We start from the raw sequence: 18,930 nt of genomic DNA, 5'->3' as shown, positions 1-18,930 counted from the left end.
GGGAGAGATACACTGCGGTCAAATATTCAGAAATAGTTGTCATTCCTAGTATTGGCCCATACGGGCATTCTAATCCTAGCAACATTCTTAGCATTATTTTGAATTTTACAGAAGACAAACAAATACGCCTATGGAATGCTGTGCTGAACAGTGACTCTTAAATATTCCTAAAAATTTATTTTTAATTAACTTGGGATTACATGGCCCTGGGGTCCATCTTTGGGCTGAAGACTTTTTAGGCAAACACCACACTAACTAGTAATGATGAAGAAGAATGGCTGTCATAAGAGCCAACGGAGCCCCGCTCCTAAGGTGCCCTAGCTATAGAGAAGGAAAAGAAAATCTTGTGCATTAAAAATGCAACTCCTATTTATATTTTCAAGAGTAAAATTATCCTAGGAACTAAATTCAAATTAGTTTAGACAGTGAGTTGAGTTGCACAATGTCAATCATGAACGCGAAAACTTCCTTCCTCCTCAGTGGGCAGAAAATGGGTATAACTACCACATTTCTTTGACCTTAGTTTAAAAAGTGCAGAAACAGAATAACTTTGCTAGTAATCATTTCAGTAATGTTGTTGAACAGGTGCACAGCTGACCAATGTTTCTTTGAAGATTTTTAGTGCCACTAATTTTTCTTAATGCACAGCTGAGGCAGTTACTGAGTGCTGTATTTTGGCAGTCACGCAAAGAGGTTAGGAAGTTTTGGTGTCACCTCTATTTCTCTTGCTGTCATTTAAGACAACAATCCAACAAGTAAGGAAACATCCACTCACCTGAAACAGCTTGAAATCTAAGACTCTCTTGAGGATAAAATAGAAATTCTCAGGGTTAAGGCATTTTCAAAATGTCTTAACTAGAAAAGAGAAGATAGCCGAGAAGTTGCAGGACAACTGGTAGGCAACCAACCTTCAGCGGACGCAAATCACACTTCTGATCTAGCACCAGGAAGCACCCAACCTACTGTTTGCAGATGGCAGCACAGCAAATCCCACCGTGGTCCCTGGTCCTCGAAGCAGTGAACACATTCAGTCTTGTAGCAGATCCTTTCTGCGAAGAGTGGGAGGGGCAGAGGATGATAGCTCTAAAAGGCAGAGAAAGTGAGAGGTTAAATAAGAATGATGCTTTGTTATGTTTTGCTGGTTTTCTGGGGGTGAGGGTGAAACGATGAGTTCTATGATACTGCCCTCCCTGCGGGAGTCATGGGAGAACACTGGCTCTAACAGGTACCAGAATTTCAGGGGGAGAAAAGCAACTTGGCCATGCATTCCACCAACATTAATTTAATACCTGACAGACCTGTTCAGAGGTGGAGCGAGGAAGGTAGGTGGATTCCCATCATGATGCTCACAAGCAGATAAAAGAAGCCTGTGATAAATGCCACTGAGGGAAGTCAGTCAGAATCAGAGCGAGGCTGGCGTGGCTGATTTAGAGCAAGTGGTTAGGGAGTGAGGGGATGCTATTTGAGTTAAGACTTAATAATAATGGGGGCTGGGATATGGAAGAAGAGCATTGCAGGTCAAAGAAGCAGCTGGTTCAAAGGCCCTGAGGCAGGAATGAGCCAGGCAGGTTGAAAGAATGGAAAGGCAATGGAGCATTGAAACTCAGGAATAGAGAAGTGCAGCGGAGACCAGAGGCCAGAGGCCAGGTCACCGAGGACTTTGCAGAGCAGGTGAGGAACTGCCAATACACAGGCAAACTCAGCGTCACCGAAACCCAGGCTGCTGTGCGGTGCATAATCTGTCATGTTCAAACAAAATGGTGGAGGATTCCCTTCGAAATACACACAACTGCTGTGATACTTTAATGGGTTTTTAAATAGACTTTATTTTTTAGAGGAGTTTTAGATTCACGGTGAAATTGAGCAGAAAGTGCAGAGATTTCCCATACTTCCCCACACATGCATAGCCTCCTCCATCATCAACGTCCCCCATGGAGTGGGTGGTACATATGTTACCATCAATGAACCTACGTGGACTCATCATAATCACCCAGAGTCCACAGTTTACAGCAACGTTCACCCTTGCTGGCATACGTTCTATGGGTTTGGACATGGGTATAATGACATGTATCTACTATTAAAGTATCAGAGTAGTTTCGCTGCCCTAAAAATCCACTATGCTCCACCTAGTCATCTCTCCCTCCTCTCTTTCAACGGATTTTAAGTAGCTGAAATTTGACTGGGGGGTGGAAGTAAAATGTATACCATTTTCCAGAAGTTTACAATTCATAGAACCACCATATGAATATCCTAAGAGTATAGACTGAGATACACACACAGACACACACACAAAGACACACACACACGATATTTGGTAGTTGACGTATATATACCTTTTAAATGCTTAACAGATTTCATTAAAATGTATGTTTAACAATTACAGGGCATATACATACATATCCACAACCAGAAACTGATTTTCAACTGAGATCCCACTTTCACCAAAAATACTCAACTGTTGGAAGAGACTCAAGAACGAATGTTCTTGAAATGAAAGCCCTAGTCCACACAAAAACTTGTGCACAAATGTTCATTCTGCATTATTCATAACAGCCAAAAATGGAAACAATCCAAACGTCCATCAGCTGATGAATGGATGAACAAAATGTGGTGTATCCCTATCATAAAATATTATTTGGCAATAAAAAGGAATGAAGGAGTGATATATGCTAGAACGTGGATGAACCTTGACAACATTAAATAGAAGAAGCCAGTTACAAAAGATCACATGTTGCATGATTCCATTTATTTGAAGTGTGCAGAAGAGGCAAGTCCGTACCTCTGAGAGAAGTAGGTATGGAGAAAGTAGATGAGCATTGCCAAGGGCTGGAGGCAGAAGAGAATTGGTAGTGAATATCAATGTGTATGGGGTTTCTAGTGGCGCAGTAGTGGCGCAGTGGGCTTCCCTGGTGGCGTAGTGGTTAAGAATCCACCTGCCAATGCAGGAGACACGGGTTCGAGCCCTGGTCCGGGAAGATCCCACATGCTGTGGAGCAACTAAGCCCGTGCACCACAACTACTGAGCCCGTGCTCTAGAGCCCACGAGCCACAACTACTGAGCCCGTGAGCCACAGCTACTGAAGCCCACACACCTAGAGCCCGTGCTCCACAACAAGATAAGCCACCACAATGAGAAGCCCAGGCACCGCAAAGAAGAGTAGCCCCCGTTCACCGCAACTAGAGAAAGCCCACGTGCAGCAACAAAGACCCAACGCAGCCAAAAATAAGTAAATTTTTTTAAAAAGTGTGTATGGGGTTTCTTTTGGGGATGATATAAATGTTCTAAAATTAGTGTGATGGTGCACAACTCTGTGAATACACTAAAAATCACTGAATTGTACTCTTTAAAAGAGTGAATTTTATGGTATGAATTACATCTCAATAAAGTTGTTATAAAAATTAAAGAACAAGGGAATTCCCTGGCAGTCCAGTGGTTAGGACTTGGTGCTTTCATTGCCGGAGCCCAGGTTCGATTGCTAGCTGGGGAACTAACATCCTGCCAGCCGCTCGGCGTGGCCAAAAATTAAAATTAAAAATTGTAAGTATATCTGAAATGCCGGGTAGAGATGAATAGACTGGTCAACAATGCTACGTTCCAATAAGGCCCATAATAGGAAGCAACTTAGTTTACATTGCAGACACCATACAATACTCTCAGTGGGCCATGTTCACTCCTTTGAAAAGACCACCCTACCCTCAGAGAATGTCTTTCTCATTTCACTTGGGACCTCGTTCCAGCTATGACCTCTCTCGACTTCACCCACCACTGCCACTAACCTGACCCTACTTCCAGCCACCAGTGTTTCCCCTGGATTGCCTTAATCTTCCCCCGCGCCGGATTTTCCACAGGAAAATCTGATCTTTCTAAAAATTTACTCTCACTTGAAACCCTTCAGAGGTTCCCCATATTTAAGCTATTTCTGGAACACTGAGGTACTGTTAGAAGAAATTAATGCATATTCATATTCAATCAGGTAGTACATGTGCCTCTTAATAGTAAAGGTGCCTAAAAATATGGCCTCAAAGTATCCCCAAACCATGCCTGTCCCTGCCTGTAGGGACACTGGTTGCACTGTTAACACCCACCAATAATCTCATGGGCTAATCTTTGTATCTGCCAACTTGAGCTACTCTATCAAAAGGATCAATTCAATTGCCTATTTATAAGGTCAAGAGTCAAGTGAGCTTAGATAAATACCTGATAAGGTAAGATACCTGATAAAGTAAGAACTGGGCTAAGAAAGAGATGTCTCAAGAAGACACACATCCCGAAGGTCCAATGCTTTTCATGTACCTACACACAGCGGTATGTAGAAACAAGCCCAGAGTGTCAAGTTGGGAGAAGCTGAAACTTAAAGTAGCTCATAAAACAGGGCAACAGTTTATTTCTTAGGTAGCAGGGGTAAGTCAAATTAAAGAAGAGCAGATAGTGGTTCCTGGGCCATAACTTAAGTCTGTGGACATTTATAATTGTTTCTGTCATGGTATTAATGATACTGATAACATCATCAGCTTATGGTTTTTTTCATCTAGTCAAACTCAAAATGTGTGCTCTTGTTGAAAGGAAATGGGTAAAGGGGGTGGATGTTAGACTGCAAATCCATACTCACTACTCCAAACACTCTGTACACATCCTGAAGTAGTTAAGAGAAGACCCATTTAGAAGAGTGTCATGGAAGTTCATTTATTTTAATTTGAAGTATATATACCATGCATCACTTCAGAAAGGAATAAAGTAAATGATACAGCTAAGAAGTAAAATACTCCTGTAAAAGGAGTAACATAGGATCAGAAAGCCAGGTAAATAGAGACCAGGGGTTCTTTTTTTTTTTTGGCGGTACGCGGGCCTCTCACTGTTGTGGCCTCTCCCGTTGTGGAGCACAGGCTCTGGATGCGCAGGCTCAGCGGCCATGGCTCACGGGCCCAGCCGCTCCGCGGCATGTGGGATCCTCCCGGACCGGGGCACGAACCCGTGTCCCCTGCATCGGCAGGCGGACTCTCAACCACTGTGCCACCAGGGAAGCCCAGGGGTTCTTGATCACAAGATGCAGTGGGAGGAGTGCGGGTGTGTTTCCTGTGACTGAATATTGTCTCACCCACTCCCAGTAAGGAATCGCCACACTCAGCACCTCTGGGACTCCAGACATGATACATAACCTCCCTGTGCCTCAGTTTCCTCATCTATAAATAGGGATAACAATAGCACTAACTTCATAGGGTCCTTAAGAGGGGTGAAGGAGTTAATATTTATAAAGACCTTAGAAACAGCACCTGGCATATAGTATGCATTATCCATATTTGTTAACTAACTAAAATAGAAAGGAAAGAACAGGGGGAATTGAGTGTACTGGTTAAGTTTTACAACATGACAAATACTGGGATACATATTTGGCTCTCAGTTCCTTTGCAGCTAGAGCAAAAAAGAGAAGAGACAAAACTGTCCAAACTCAGAGTATGAGTATCTCCGTATCTGCACGTATTAGGAGGATGGGGAATGGGGAACTATGTTTGTTCCCTAGCGGAAAAAAAGCTTCTCTTGACACTTAGCTCTAACATGCTCACTGTGTACAGACACAAGAGGCAGTGAGCAACAGCACAGATCAGGGAGACCATGTCACATGTTAGTTTTTCATCATGACCCTCAATAAATTCCGAAGCATGGCTCTCTGGAGTTTCTTTGATAGGAAGCCAACGCAATGCAATACAAATAAGCAGCTCTGATGGTCTGGCTCATTTCAGGGACACAACTGCACCAGAAATCCATCCTTTACTTCCATATCCCTCAGCCATGCATCTGATAAGAGCTGAAGAGAAGACAGTTCCAAATCTGTGGAACAAATTCTCTACCATCAGGAGATGGCCAAGATACAGCCACATAAAAACACTAAGTAACCTGATGCGTTGAAAGTGACTTTCCACAGAAGCCTCTGTTTTTAAGTCTAATGGACTTGAGAGTCACCATCTGGCCAAAGAGCAGCCATAATATCTCAGGGGATTGAACAGCTCAAAGAATATTCCTATTTGTCACAGTCATCTCAGGCTCTATCTAACAGTTAAACGTGGAGCATTTCCAAATTACAAAAGCCATTGTGCTGGAGGTACATTTCATTGTAAGTTGGAAAATAGATTAATTTTTATTTTAAAGACTAGTTATTAGAGGGCAAATCTTAGCTAGCAAAGGACCTTTGTTCCTTCAGATATTCCCCTGCTGTACATGGAAGACATGACACAGCTGAACTCCCACGCTATTCCACAAACCCTGGGAATTAGCTGATGTTCCAGTGATTTGTCATCTTGTTTCATTCCATCAGGCAAAGTGTGTTGCTCTTAGGACTGATTATTTAAGAATGTTTCTTCAGATTGAAATCGTGTTCCATCTTAAAGTTGTTAATCAACTGTAGCAATGTATTTTCATTTTAATTCTTGGGGGGTATTACTAAAGCCACCCAAAGAAAGCAGAAATAGATGAATTCACTTGCAGTTTACAGGCACTAAACATAGCACTTGGCAAGGAAGAAGAACCGAGGGTGGCATGTATAATAAATCCCCGTGCATCTCTGGACAAACATCACTTCCTTGAAAAGAAGCCTTTTCTTGACTCTTCCAGATTGGATTAGGGTCCCCTTTACCTGCTTCCACATCGCTCTATACTTTTTCTCCACCATAACTGTTTGCTAATTGTAACTAACTAGTCAACTACTGGTAAAGGTTTACTGGCTCTTTTCTGTCAGACTGTAAACCCCATGAGGGAAGGGACCACATCTGTCAGGTTTATCTTGTTCCTGGCACATAGCTGATATTATTTGTTCACTGAGTAACCCCCGCTTTATGAGATAGCCAGCTGTGCTCCTGAAGACTCCCATGTAAGCCCCTTGCGAGTAAGACAATGAAGTCCTTGAAGTAATCTGATAAAGCGGGGAGGAAGGGAGGAAAGCATTACATATCATGAAACCCGCAAGTTTGATGCCTTGAAAATTTTCAGAAGCAGAGTCCTTGGATGTACACATGGCAGGTATGAGTGAGAGAGGGAGGGAGAAATGGGGGAGGAGGGAGGATGGACTAATTTAGGCGGGGGCTTTAAGAGTAAAACTGTATGATGAGAACTCAAATAGTGTCTTCTAATTATAGACTCAAATTTGAAAGGTCACTCTGTACTTCTCTCTGCCTAATACAAGCAGCATTCAAACATCCCAGAAATAGGAGCGCTTTTTTTTTTTTTTTTTTTAAAAGCCCAGAGAGAAAAAGTTGAACAGATTTAAAAAGCCCTGTGTCTCTCAGCCTCTACAGTTTTTCTGTTAGGTCTTCCATGAAGAGACAATTGTCAATCTAGTTCTTTCCTTCAGGACACAAAGTTGTTGTTACATTCGAATTCCTCAACTCTTTAGAGTAAAAGTCACAAGAAATAGTACCACATAGTATCATAACAGTGAAACGTCAATAATTACTTAATTTTAAGAAATGCTTTCAGACCTACTGCAACCAAAGAAAACAATATTTTTATACTTTAACACTGAAAGTGAGAAGGTGTTTTAAACTTACTGGTGAGCAAAGAAACCCGAATCAAAATATTTGTGTTAAAAAAACCCACAAAATTATCAAGCCGCTCTCTAGGACTACTGTAAAATACATTTCTTATATTTTACAAACACCCCAAGAATGTGAACAAGATTTAACTCTGAGCCTCTGACATTATTAATAACAGTGAAAAACTGGAAATAACTAAGTATCCAACAACAGTGGGATGCTTAAATAAATTGTGATGAATGAATGCAACAGAATACTGAAATACTTCTCTACCATGTTGAGTGGGGAGTGACAAGAGGTTCATGATATATCCATGAGTGCAAAACAATGATATATGTCTGACCCTATTTATCTTGTTTTTTAGAAGTTGTACATGGGAATTCCCTGGCAGTCCAGTACTGGTTAGGATTCTGCGCTTCCATTGCAGGGGGCATGGGTTCGATCCCTGGTCGGGGAACTAAGATGCCACATGCCGGGCGGCGCTGCAAAAAAAAAGTTGCACACATAAATGTAAATGCTGGAAAGATCACGCAAAATTTTAACAGGTGATAGATTATAGATGACTTAAGGTTTCCCTTTGCGTATTAAGGTTCAAAATTTTCTAAAATAAACATGAGTTGTTACTATAATTTAAAAGTTAAAGAGAAAAGGTGAGTCTTAAACTCCCAAAATAAATTTCCAAATATCAGCTATTATATTAACAGTCTCTTAAAGAAGTTTAGTATTATGATAAGCACAGAGTCTGTTTAAACTAAGGATAAAAATAATAAACCTCATTTTTCATTTTGGTAACTATGTGTGGGGTAGGCAAATAAAAACATTCTGTCTCGGAAACTTAAGAAGTTTTCTTTTTAGCAAGATGCCATTTGTGGTAACATGCCACCAGGTAGCAAAGAGATCAGCCCCTCTAGTTAAATATAGCATAATTATATAGTTCATAAAATTAAAGTAAAATGTACATATTTGCTGTGATTACTACTCTTGCTCAAATAAAATGCTGTCTTTGAAAATAAAAATGAAACTAGAAGTAAAAATGAAACCAGACATGGATAAATATGAATTAAGAAAGAAACAAACTGCGGGGGGGTGGGGGGGGCAGTGGAGGGGGTGTTATTAGAAGGAGGCTGCCAGACGGAGAGAATTCACCTCTGGTCAGGGAGAAAGGACGTTTGTGGGGAGGCAGAGTAACTCCTCAGGATACAGAAGCATTATAATCAAAACCGCAAGGATTCTGTAGTATAGGTACCTGAGTAGATTAACAGAATGAGCAGACTAGCTACACCTGAGTAATTCAGCCAGCACTAGACTTGCGCTAGCTCTCCAGCTCTTGCTTGGGAAGTCTCCTTTAGATTCCCAAGTTTCTTGCTTCTGTGATCCATTTCCTCTAGTTCTTATTTTTCTCTCTCTTAATCTTTTGTGGTCCTTGCTCTTAACGTTTCTAAGAGATTGATTACTCCAGCCTCCTCACTAGTTATCAGCAGTTTGCTTCTCTTGTTTTAGAACATGAATAATTTGTACTTACTTTAACTCTTACAAAGTTTACCTGGTCTACCTGTGTATCATGACCCACCACAGACATCCTCACCCAACAGGTTTCCAACATTCCTTCTAAGCAATATCAAAGCAAAATACATACTGGCATATTTACATAATCCTCTGTTTCATAAAGCAATGTCTTTCAAGATCTTCTTTTTAAGTCTTGGAGGAAGGATGATGTTCAGAGAACAAAATGTTGAGTCAAGAAAGTAAACTCTCAGGACCACAAAGAGTTATGTGGTGTCCAAATAAAAGAACAATTAAAATACCAGGAATAACTGGAAAGGGGGAAGAAGAAAGAAGTGAAATGAGGGGCACACTAGCAGAAGGTTTTGCAACTGAACCTTGAGCAAAATAAAGGAAAATGAAGCAACGCATCCAAAGCCCAGGGATGATGAACATATTTTGAGGGCAGGGGCCAGTGGTGAGAATCAAGATGTAAACCAGACCTCCTGCTGGTAGCACCTGCTGGTAGAAACCAGGCTCTACCGGGCTGTCATAAAAATGGATAGCGATGCTGACCAAGTAAGTAAATCAGCTGTGTACTCTTACGTTGAGCTTCTAAGTCATGCATGGTCAGAGGCTATCTCTCAGAGTACACGAAGGAAGAGTCTGAGTAAACATTATGAATGTTATTATTAATGACCATCCTACCCTCTCTCTTGCTATTGAAATCAACCCATGGGCTTTGAATACTTTGGACACCACCTTGATTTCAGAGAAGAGAGATGAGGTTTAGCGCCTTGAGAAAGAAACTCTGAGGTCCTCCCTAACCTCCCTGAAGTGTCTAAAGCTTGCTCTAGAGAAAAGTAAAGAATAATTGCTATTCACCCTTACGGAAAGGTTTACAGACAGTAAATAATCCCGATGTTGGATCACATTTCTAAACAAACAAAAATATGTCAAGGAAACGCAAGCATGCGTATTCTCCCCACTGAGAATACACACGTTCATTTTTCACTCTTTCATGGTACTTTACACTGTAATAATGTATTAGGTGGTGAGTCACTCTCTAATTGAGAGCAGTGGGAAATACGATGAAAACAAGAAAGGAAAGAGGCTTCCTGAGGGACAGAGCATGAGCAAAGAATACTTTAGTATAGTCAGGAGACCTGGTTTTAACCTGGATTCTGACATTGCTAAGTGTGATCTTTAAAAGTCACTTTAACAGATCCAGCATACAGAAAATCAAGTTGAACTCAACAATACAATCAATCCACTGGATCTAACTGACATCTCTAGACTACTTCTATCTTGTAACAGCAGAACACACATTCTTCTCAAACTCACATGAACATTCACCAAGAGAGACCACATTCTGGGCCACAAAACACACCTTAATAAATTTAAAAGGACAGAAATTATACAATGTCTCCTTTCAGATCAAAATGGAATTAAACTAGAAATCAATAATGAAAGATAGCTGGAAAATCCCAAAATACTTGGAGATTAAATAACACATTTCTAATTAACACATGAGCCAATAAAGAGATCCCAAGGGAAATTTTTAAAATATTTTGAACTAAATAAAAATGAAAATATAACATCAGAATTTATGGATGCAGGGACTTCCCTGGCGGTCCAGTGGTTAAGACTCCATGCTTCCAATGCAGGGGGTGAGGGTTCAATCCCTGGTCAAGGAACTAAGATCCCACATGCCACGTGGCATGGCCAAATTAAAAAAAAAATTATTTTGGACTTCCCTGGTGGTCCAGTGGTTAAGACTGCGCGCTTCCACTGCAGGGTACAGGTTCAATCCCTGGTCGGGGAAGTTCCACATGCCACATGGTATGGCAAAAAAAAAAAATTATGGATGCAGCAAAAGCAGAAGGAAATTTATAGCAATGAATGCACATTTTAGAAAAGAAGATCTAAAATCAATAATCTAAGCTTATACCTTAGGAAACTAGAAAAAGAAGAGCAAATTAAACCCAAAGTAAATAGAAGAAAAGAAAGAATACAAAATTAGAGCATAAATCAATGGAATTGAAAACAGGAAATCAAGAGAAAATTAATGAAACCAAAAGCTTGTTATTTGAAAAGATCAATAAAATCAACAGGTCTCTAGGCAGGCTAACTAAGAAAAAAAAAGAACACAAACTTCTAATACCAGAAATAAAAGAGAGTGCTGTAGACCCCACAAACATTAAAAGGATAATAAAGGAATACTATGAACGTATCTATGCCCATCAATTTAATAACCTGGGTGAAATGGACCAATTGCTTCAAAGAGGCAATCTGCCAAAACTCACAAGAAACAAGCCATCTGCATAAGCCTATATCTATTAAATAAATTGAATCAATAATTAATAACCTTGGGAATTCCCTGGCAGTCCAGTGGTTAGGCATAGCCAAAAAAAAAATTAATAACCTTATAAAATACAAAGCACCAGGCCCAGATGGGTTTACCAGTGAATTCTACCAAGTATTTAAGGAAGAAATCATACCAATCTCTTTCAGAAGACAGAAGTAGAGGGAATACTTCCTAATTCATTTCATTCTATGAGGCCAGCATTACCCTAATACCAAAACCAGACAAAAACAATACTAGGAAACTGTAGACCACTCTCTCTCATGAACACAGATGCAAAATCCTCAACAAAATATCAAAAATTGAATCCAACTATGTAAGAAGAGAATTATACACCATGACTAAATGAGATCTATAAAAGGTATGCAAGGCTAATTAAACATCTGAAAATGAATTAATGCAATCCATCACATCAACAGGCTAAAGAAGAAAAATCACATGATCATACCAAGAGATGTAGAAAAAGCATTTGACAAAATCCAGCACCCATTCATGATAAAAACTCTCAGTCAACTAGGGAGAGACAGGAACTTTCTCAACTTGATAAAGAACATCTACAAAAAGCCTACAGCTAATATCATATTGTACTAAATGCTGAAAGCTTGAAGCTTTACCACTAAGATCAGGAACAAGGTAAGGATGTGCCCTCTCACCACTGCTTTTTAACATCAAACTGGAAATCCAAGCTCATACCATTAGATAAGAAAAGGAAATAAAAAATATAAAGATTGGGAAGGAAGAAATAAAACTATCTTTGTTTCACAGACAACATGATCATCTGTGTAGAAAATCTGAAAGAAATGACCAAAAAAACTCCTAGAACTAATAAGCAATGATAGCAAGGTTGCGGGATACAAGGTTAACATACAAAAGTCAACCACTTTCCTATATACCAGCAATGAACAACTGGAATTTGAAATTTAAAACACAATACTATTTACATTAGCAGCTCTCCCCACAAAATTGAAATACTTAGGTATAAATCTAACAAAATATGTATAAGATCTACATGAGGAAAACTACAAGACTGATTAAAGATATTAAAGAAAAACTGACTAAATGGAGAGATATTCCATGTTCATGAATAGGAAGAGTCAACGTTGTTAAGATGTCAGTTCTTCCCAAATTGAAGCACAGATTCAATGCAATCCCAATCAGAATCCCAGCAAGTTATTTTGCAGATATTGACAAACTGATTCTAAGGTTTATATGGAGGGTTTCCTTGGTGGCACAGTGGTTAAGAATCCACCTGCCAATGCAGGGGACACAGGTTCAATCCCTGGTCTGGGAAGATCCCACATGCCACAAAGCAACTAAGCCCTTGTGCCACAACTACTGAGCCTGTGCTCTAGAGCCCGCAAGCCACAACTACTAAGCCCACATGCTGCCACTACTGGAGCCCGTGCGCCTAGAGCCCGTGTTCTGCAACAAGAAAAGCTACTGCAATGAGAAACCCATGCACTGCAAAGAAGAGTAGCCCCCGCTCACCACGGCTAGAGAAAAAGCCTGCGCCCAGCAACAAAGACCTAACTCAGCCAATAAATAAATAATAAATAAAGTTTATATGGAGAGACAGAAGACCCAGAATAGCCAACTCAGTTCTGAAGGAGAATAACACTACCTGACTTCAAGACAATTTAAAGCTGGAGTAATCAAGATAGTCTCATATTGGTGAAAGAATAGACAAAGAAGTCAATGAAATATAATAGAGTACCCAGAAATAGACTCACATAAATAAAGACAATGGATCTTTGACAAAGGAGCAAAGACAGTACCTTGGAGCAAAGATAGTCTTTTCAATAAATGGTACTGGAACAGCTGGTCATTCACATGCAAAAAAATAAATCTAGACATAGATCTTACACCCTTCACAAAAGTTAACTCAAAACGGATCACAGGCCTAAATGTAAAGCACAAAACTAACTCTTAGAAGATAAGACAGGAGAAAACCAATTGACCTTGGATACGGAGATTACTCTTCCGATACAACAGCAAAAAGCACAATCCTTGAAAGAAATAACTGATAAGCTGGACTTTACAAAAATTAAAACCTTGTGCTCTGTGAAAGGCAATGTCAAGAGAATGAGAAGACAAGCAACAGACTGGGAGAAACTGTTTGCAAAAGAACATATGGTAAAGGACTGTTCTCCAAAATATACCGAAAACTCTTAAAACTCAACAATAAGAAAACAGACAACCCAATAAATGAATGGGTCAAAGACTTGAACATACCTCATCAAAGAAGATACAGAGATGGCAAATAAGCATATGAAAAGATGCTTCACATCACATGTCACACAGGAAATGCAAATTAAAACAGCAGTGAGATACCACTACACCTATCAGAATGCCCAAAATCTGGAACACTGACAAAACCAAATGATGGTGAGTACATAGAGCAACAAGAACACTCATTAACTGACGGTCGAAATGCAAAATGGTACAACCACTTTGGAAGACAGTCGGATGGTTTCTTACAAAACTAAATACACTTTTACCGTACAGTTTAGCAATCATGCTCCTTGGTATTTACCCAAAGGAGTTAAAAACTTATGTCCACACAAAAACCTGCACACATACAAATATTTATAGCAAGGTTATTCAGAATTGCCAAAAATTGGAAGCAAACAAGATGCCCTTCAATGGGGGGGATGGATACATCATACAATGGAATATTATTCAGTGACAAAAAGTAATGAGCTATCTCAAGCTACAAAAAGACATGGAAGAACTTTAAGTGCAAATTGCTAAGTAAAAGAGCCCATCTGAAAAGGCTACATACTATATGATTCCAACTACATGGCACTCTGGAAAAGGCAAAACTACAGAGACAATAAAAAGATCAGTGGTTGCCAGGGGATTTTTAGGGTGGTGAAACTATTCTATATGATACTGTAAATGATGGCTATGCTCAGCTCAGTGCTCTTTGGTGACCTAAGTGGGTGGGACTCGGGGTGGGGGGGAGATCCAGGAGGGAGGGGATATATGTATACATATAGCTGATTCACTCTGTTGTACAGCAGAAACTAACACAACATTATAAAGCAACTATACCCCAATTAAAAAAAAAAACCCTAAAGAATGTACAAGAGTGAACCCTAATGTGAACTATGGACTTTAGTTAATAATAGTGTATCATGCTGTATAAAAAAAAGAAAGAAAATAAAATTCAAAAAAAAATAGCGTATCAACACTAACTCATCAGTTGTAACAAATGTACCCCATTAATGCAAGATGTTAATGATAGAGGAAACTGGGGGAGGAAGGGACATATATGAGAACTCAGTACTTTCTGCTCAATTTTTCTGTAAACCTAAAACTGCTCCAAAAAATAAAGCTTATTAATTTCCAAAAAATCACTTCTCAGAATTAGCTATAAACTCATTCATTTTAAAGATATTTTTAAGAGAGCAATAATTTTTTTCAAAAATAAAAACAAGAAATACTCCAAATATTGTGATTTAACCTGTAAAGCAACACTCAAAAATTAATGGCAGGGGCTTCCCTGGTGGCGCAGTGGTTGAGAGTTCGCCTGCCGATGCAGGGGACACGGGTTCGTGCCCCGGTCCGGGAAGATCCCACATGCCGCGGAGCGGCTGGGCCCGTGAGCCATGGCCGCTGAGCCTGCGCGTCCGGAGCCTGTACTCCGCAACGGGAGAGGCCACAGCAGTGAGAGGCCTGCGTACCGCAAAAAAAAAAAAAAAAAAAAAAAAAAAAAAAAAAAAAAAAAAAAAAAATTAATGGCAAAATAGCCTCCAGTTATGTCCTTTAAGGACAATGACAATTTGCTCAAACACCAACCACTAATCTAAAACTGCCTTGTAATTCAAAAGCACTTAAGTCTTTTAAATACAGAGAACTTTCTAAATACTGCTTAATGTTGATGAAGCAACATTCGTGGTCAGGGCAGCGCTCCATTTCATAACTCTGCCGCCACAGGTTTTCATACTCTATGTACATATTCATTCCAACAGACATGAAGATGATGCTTCGTGTACCACATGGCAGGGCACACCTTATCCTGCTGAAATTAAAGACTTCATTCAGGGCGCAACATAAGCACATACATATAAGGAGGGGGCTCAGCACAAATATGTAATGTGCCATTTGCAAACGTGTACCCTGATGAAACTACACCTAAGAGAAGACTTGCTTTCCTTCCAAAATGACATTTTTACCACATCCCTTAAGAACATTCTCCTAGCCAAAGATGCACTTTAATAGAGCTCCCTAAGTGAAGAGTTCCCAAACTGCTTGCCTCAAGGAAGGAACCTTGCTACCAAGAGCCTTGTTACCAGCTAAGAAGATGCAGGTAACGTGAGACACATCCTGCAATAAGACAGAAATCTGACCACAGAAATAACAGCCAGGTCCCAAAAGATATTTTTTCAGCTATTTGCAAAATTCCATGTAAGTTGTTATACTGTGATTTTAAATTAAAACATTTCAACTTCAAACAGCCTTCTTAAGTCTTCTGTGAATTACAGTTCAGAATTACACATGGAACCATGTGCAGGTGACCTAGGTGGTCACCCTGAGCACCTTTTGTAAAGTAGCACCCCCTGAGTGGTAATTTTACTCTTCAGTCCTACCTCAAAGGGTGTGGGATCTTTGAAACTTTTCCTGTGTAGGCAGCCTTAGGATGGAGGTAGACCCTAAGGACGCTAGACCTCAGAGCTCCACCTCTAATTTCCTGTTGCAGTCACACCCTCTGCTCATTCTACTTCTCACTGACAACCATGTCCCTGGCAACTCACAGGTGATGACAACTGTTTCCATGGCAACTCATGGCTGACACCACAGTACTTCCACTACTTCCCTTTTCAGACACAATATTTAGAAACTATTAGTAACACTTGTGGTTTATAAACAAACAATAATAAAGCTGGCTCATCAGACAACTATATTTGTTAAACTGGTTGTATTTAAAGAGTCAAATCCAAATTCTCATTAGAATATAATCAAATTTATTCATTTAAATGAATAAAAATGTGTTTGAGGACAAGTGATTCAAAAAAAGCATTTTGTCAATATTTCCTTCTTTTTAAGATTCATGTTGAAAGGGATCAAAGGATTCTTAGAATTCAAAAATAGCTAATTAATTACTTGTATGAAAAAGTGAGTATGTACCCAATCTTAAGATTATTTTTACAAATAGCACTTTAGAATCTAGGTTCAAGTACATCGTTTAAAACAGAAGAATTCACCCTCATTTTCTTTAATGATGATGGTAGAGTAGGGCAGGGGCTCAAGTGGTTGGCAAATGGGGCAAAAAGAACAGAAATGAAACTTAGGGTCTAACACCATATATTACCTTTAGTATTCTGTCTTCTCTACTAAACCATTTAGAAAGAACTTTTGCAAATTATATCCTTCTGGCTGTTGTCTCACAATTTTCCTGCTCCTTGCTCACCTACTAAAGGCAATTGACTTGTCAAGAAGGAGAACAAAACAAAAAAAAGATTAAAAGGGGTCGGCGGGGGTTGGGGGGTGGGGGGAGTAGGCTTAGATTACACCACTGGATAAAGAACCTTTAAAAAAAATTAAGATCTATATGTGACTAGTGGTCAATGGAGAAACAGTAAAAGGAAGAAATCACTGCAAAATGTATGTCTGTTTGACAGACTGAGCCGACCTCCAAAATTCACTGAGGCACAACTGGAAATTACAAGACGAACGTTCATTAAGACAGGTACACTTTACTCCAGTTTCCAAGACTGTTTGCCAGATAAGTAGACGTAGCTTGAGCTAAATTTCTCTCACATACACCCTAACACAGAGAAACAGAGACACAGAAAACGTTCCAGAATATAGCTTCCTTCTCCTAATTTCAAATATATTTCTCTACCTTCCTCCCAACCTAATATATATAACATGAATTATCTTTGGTAAACCCATGTCCTTTAGACATGTATAATCTCACCCTAAAAAAAAAAAGAATCTCACTGATAAAGAACAGTTATATCACCCCCTTAATTCCTTCCTCTGAAAAAGGTTATTAGTATTCTATATCTTTAGTTCACTTTTCTCAAGTCCTATAAAGTTTTCTTTGTAGACCAGTGTCGTGCTGCCTCTGAAACACAGAAGCAATTATTAATCAAATTTTTCCTTTTTGTCCCTATTAGCAACAGCACCCTTGTCATGATCATCATCATGTTCCAGAAAAGTATTAGAAGAGCCTGCCAAATTAGTCTTTCTAAGATTTCAACTTTGTGCACAGGCAAATCTTCAGGCTCTACAATAAAACCTGAAGTCCTCCTCTTGACAATCACCACCTTCCTGAATCTTCTCCTTACCCAGAGTGGCCTGGAAATGGCACTAAACTGGCTTAGAGAGACTGATTAATAACTTCCTAGTAATCTTAGTTTCTTCATCTAAATAAAAAATTAGTCTAACTAGACCACTGAAGGATTGTTTTTCATGCTCTACTTCCAACATTTTTATTCCACCTTTCTCAACCTCATGGAAGATTTTTTTTTTTTAAGTCATGTTAAGTGGCATCTATTATTACTAGATGATGGTTCCCTGACTCAAGGAACTTAAAATCCAGTTGAGGATCCAAGGATGCTATGTTAAACCTAATAAAAGTTTATTTCTGACTGCCCCCAAAATGAGGTCCACAGACAGTAACTGATTGAGTGTGCATTCTCAGTGGTGAAAATGAGTGCTCTAAGAGTGGAAAAATAGTTTGCGGTCCTCCAAAGGGCATTAAAATTACTCAGGGGGAAGGGAGTGGTTAGAAAAAACTGTCGAAAAAGGCAATAATGAAAGCAAAAGGTGGAGAAACACTGAGAGAGGAACCCAGACAGAACTTTAATGCTCCTTCCTCAAAGGGGTCCTTTCCTAACCACTGTCTAAAGTAAGTCTCTCCTCTTATTCTCTCTCAGCACTGCTGATCCACTTTCATAATTTTTAATTATATTCTTGTTTCCTTGTTTTGCCTGGGTGTCTCCCACACTGGGTGACAGGCTTCACGAGATGATGGACCATGTCTGTTTGTTTATAGGAGTTCACCTTGTCTGGCACAAAACAGGTGCTTGCTGGTTCCTGCCAAGTCTTTCCCCTTAACCAACTTTTATTCTCCTGACATACTGAAGGACGTGTCAGAACCCTTTTCCAGACATTACTGCAAGAGATGGTCTCCAATGCTCCTAATTCACTCTTACTTTCTTTTAAAACCACTTCAAGGTCCCCTTGGCCACAGAGCATAACCTGCCAGAAATTTTCCCAAGGATCTTTGATCAACTATAAAAACTTTAGTATGATTTTCAGAGTTTTTACAATAATAAACCTGATATTAAGAGAAAAGAATTAGGCAAGGAATGTGCATATATTTTAAATGCAAGAATGAATATCAAAATAGCACTTTTTATTCTTCAAGGTATCTAAGATTTTAAAAGACCTTTCATTTCTTACTCCACAGCTGTTGTTCTGCTTCCGGGTGTATCAATAATGGAACTACTAACAGACAAGGCAATAGAACAGTCTAGGACATACACCCATTCCACATGCAGACGGGGAAATTCTAACGTGAACAAGAGGTGACACGTGTATTGGGC

The 18,930-nt window shown here is 39.6% G+C and overlaps 1 protein-coding gene across 8 annotated transcripts in view; it reads right to left on the bottom strand.

The window, feature by feature from the left end:
* The window catches only part of SGMS2 (sphingomyelin synthase 2), a 114,916-nt gene that overhangs the window by 76,956 nt on the left and 19,030 nt on the right, over nucleotides 1–18,930 (bottom strand). For 4 of the 8 annotated variants that reach the window (XR_003432236.1, XR_003432237.1, XM_027103462.1 and 1 more), the window contains exon 2: nucleotides 909–1,083. The exons of 2 other annotated variants lie outside the window; for them this stretch is intronic. The gene's annotated coding sequence lies outside the window, so the exon portion shown is untranslated. Of the gene's footprint in view, nucleotides 1–908; nucleotides 1,084–5,129; nucleotides 5,145–18,930 lie in introns of those variants that run through there. 2 more of the 8 variants (XM_027103465.1, XM_027103466.1) reach the window with 2 other exon arrangements.

The sequence above is a fragment of the Aethalodelphis obliquidens genome, unplaced genomic scaffold, assembly GCF_003676395.1.
Source record: "Aethalodelphis obliquidens isolate GAN/ISIS:26980383/991018 unplaced genomic scaffold, ASM367639v1 scaffold6, whole genome shotgun sequence".
NCBI lineage: Eukaryota > Metazoa > Chordata > Mammalia > Artiodactyla > Delphinidae > Aethalodelphis > Aethalodelphis obliquidens.
The sequence above is the reverse complement of the archived record's forward strand: the minus strand, read 5'-3'. Positions and strand labels throughout refer to the sequence as shown.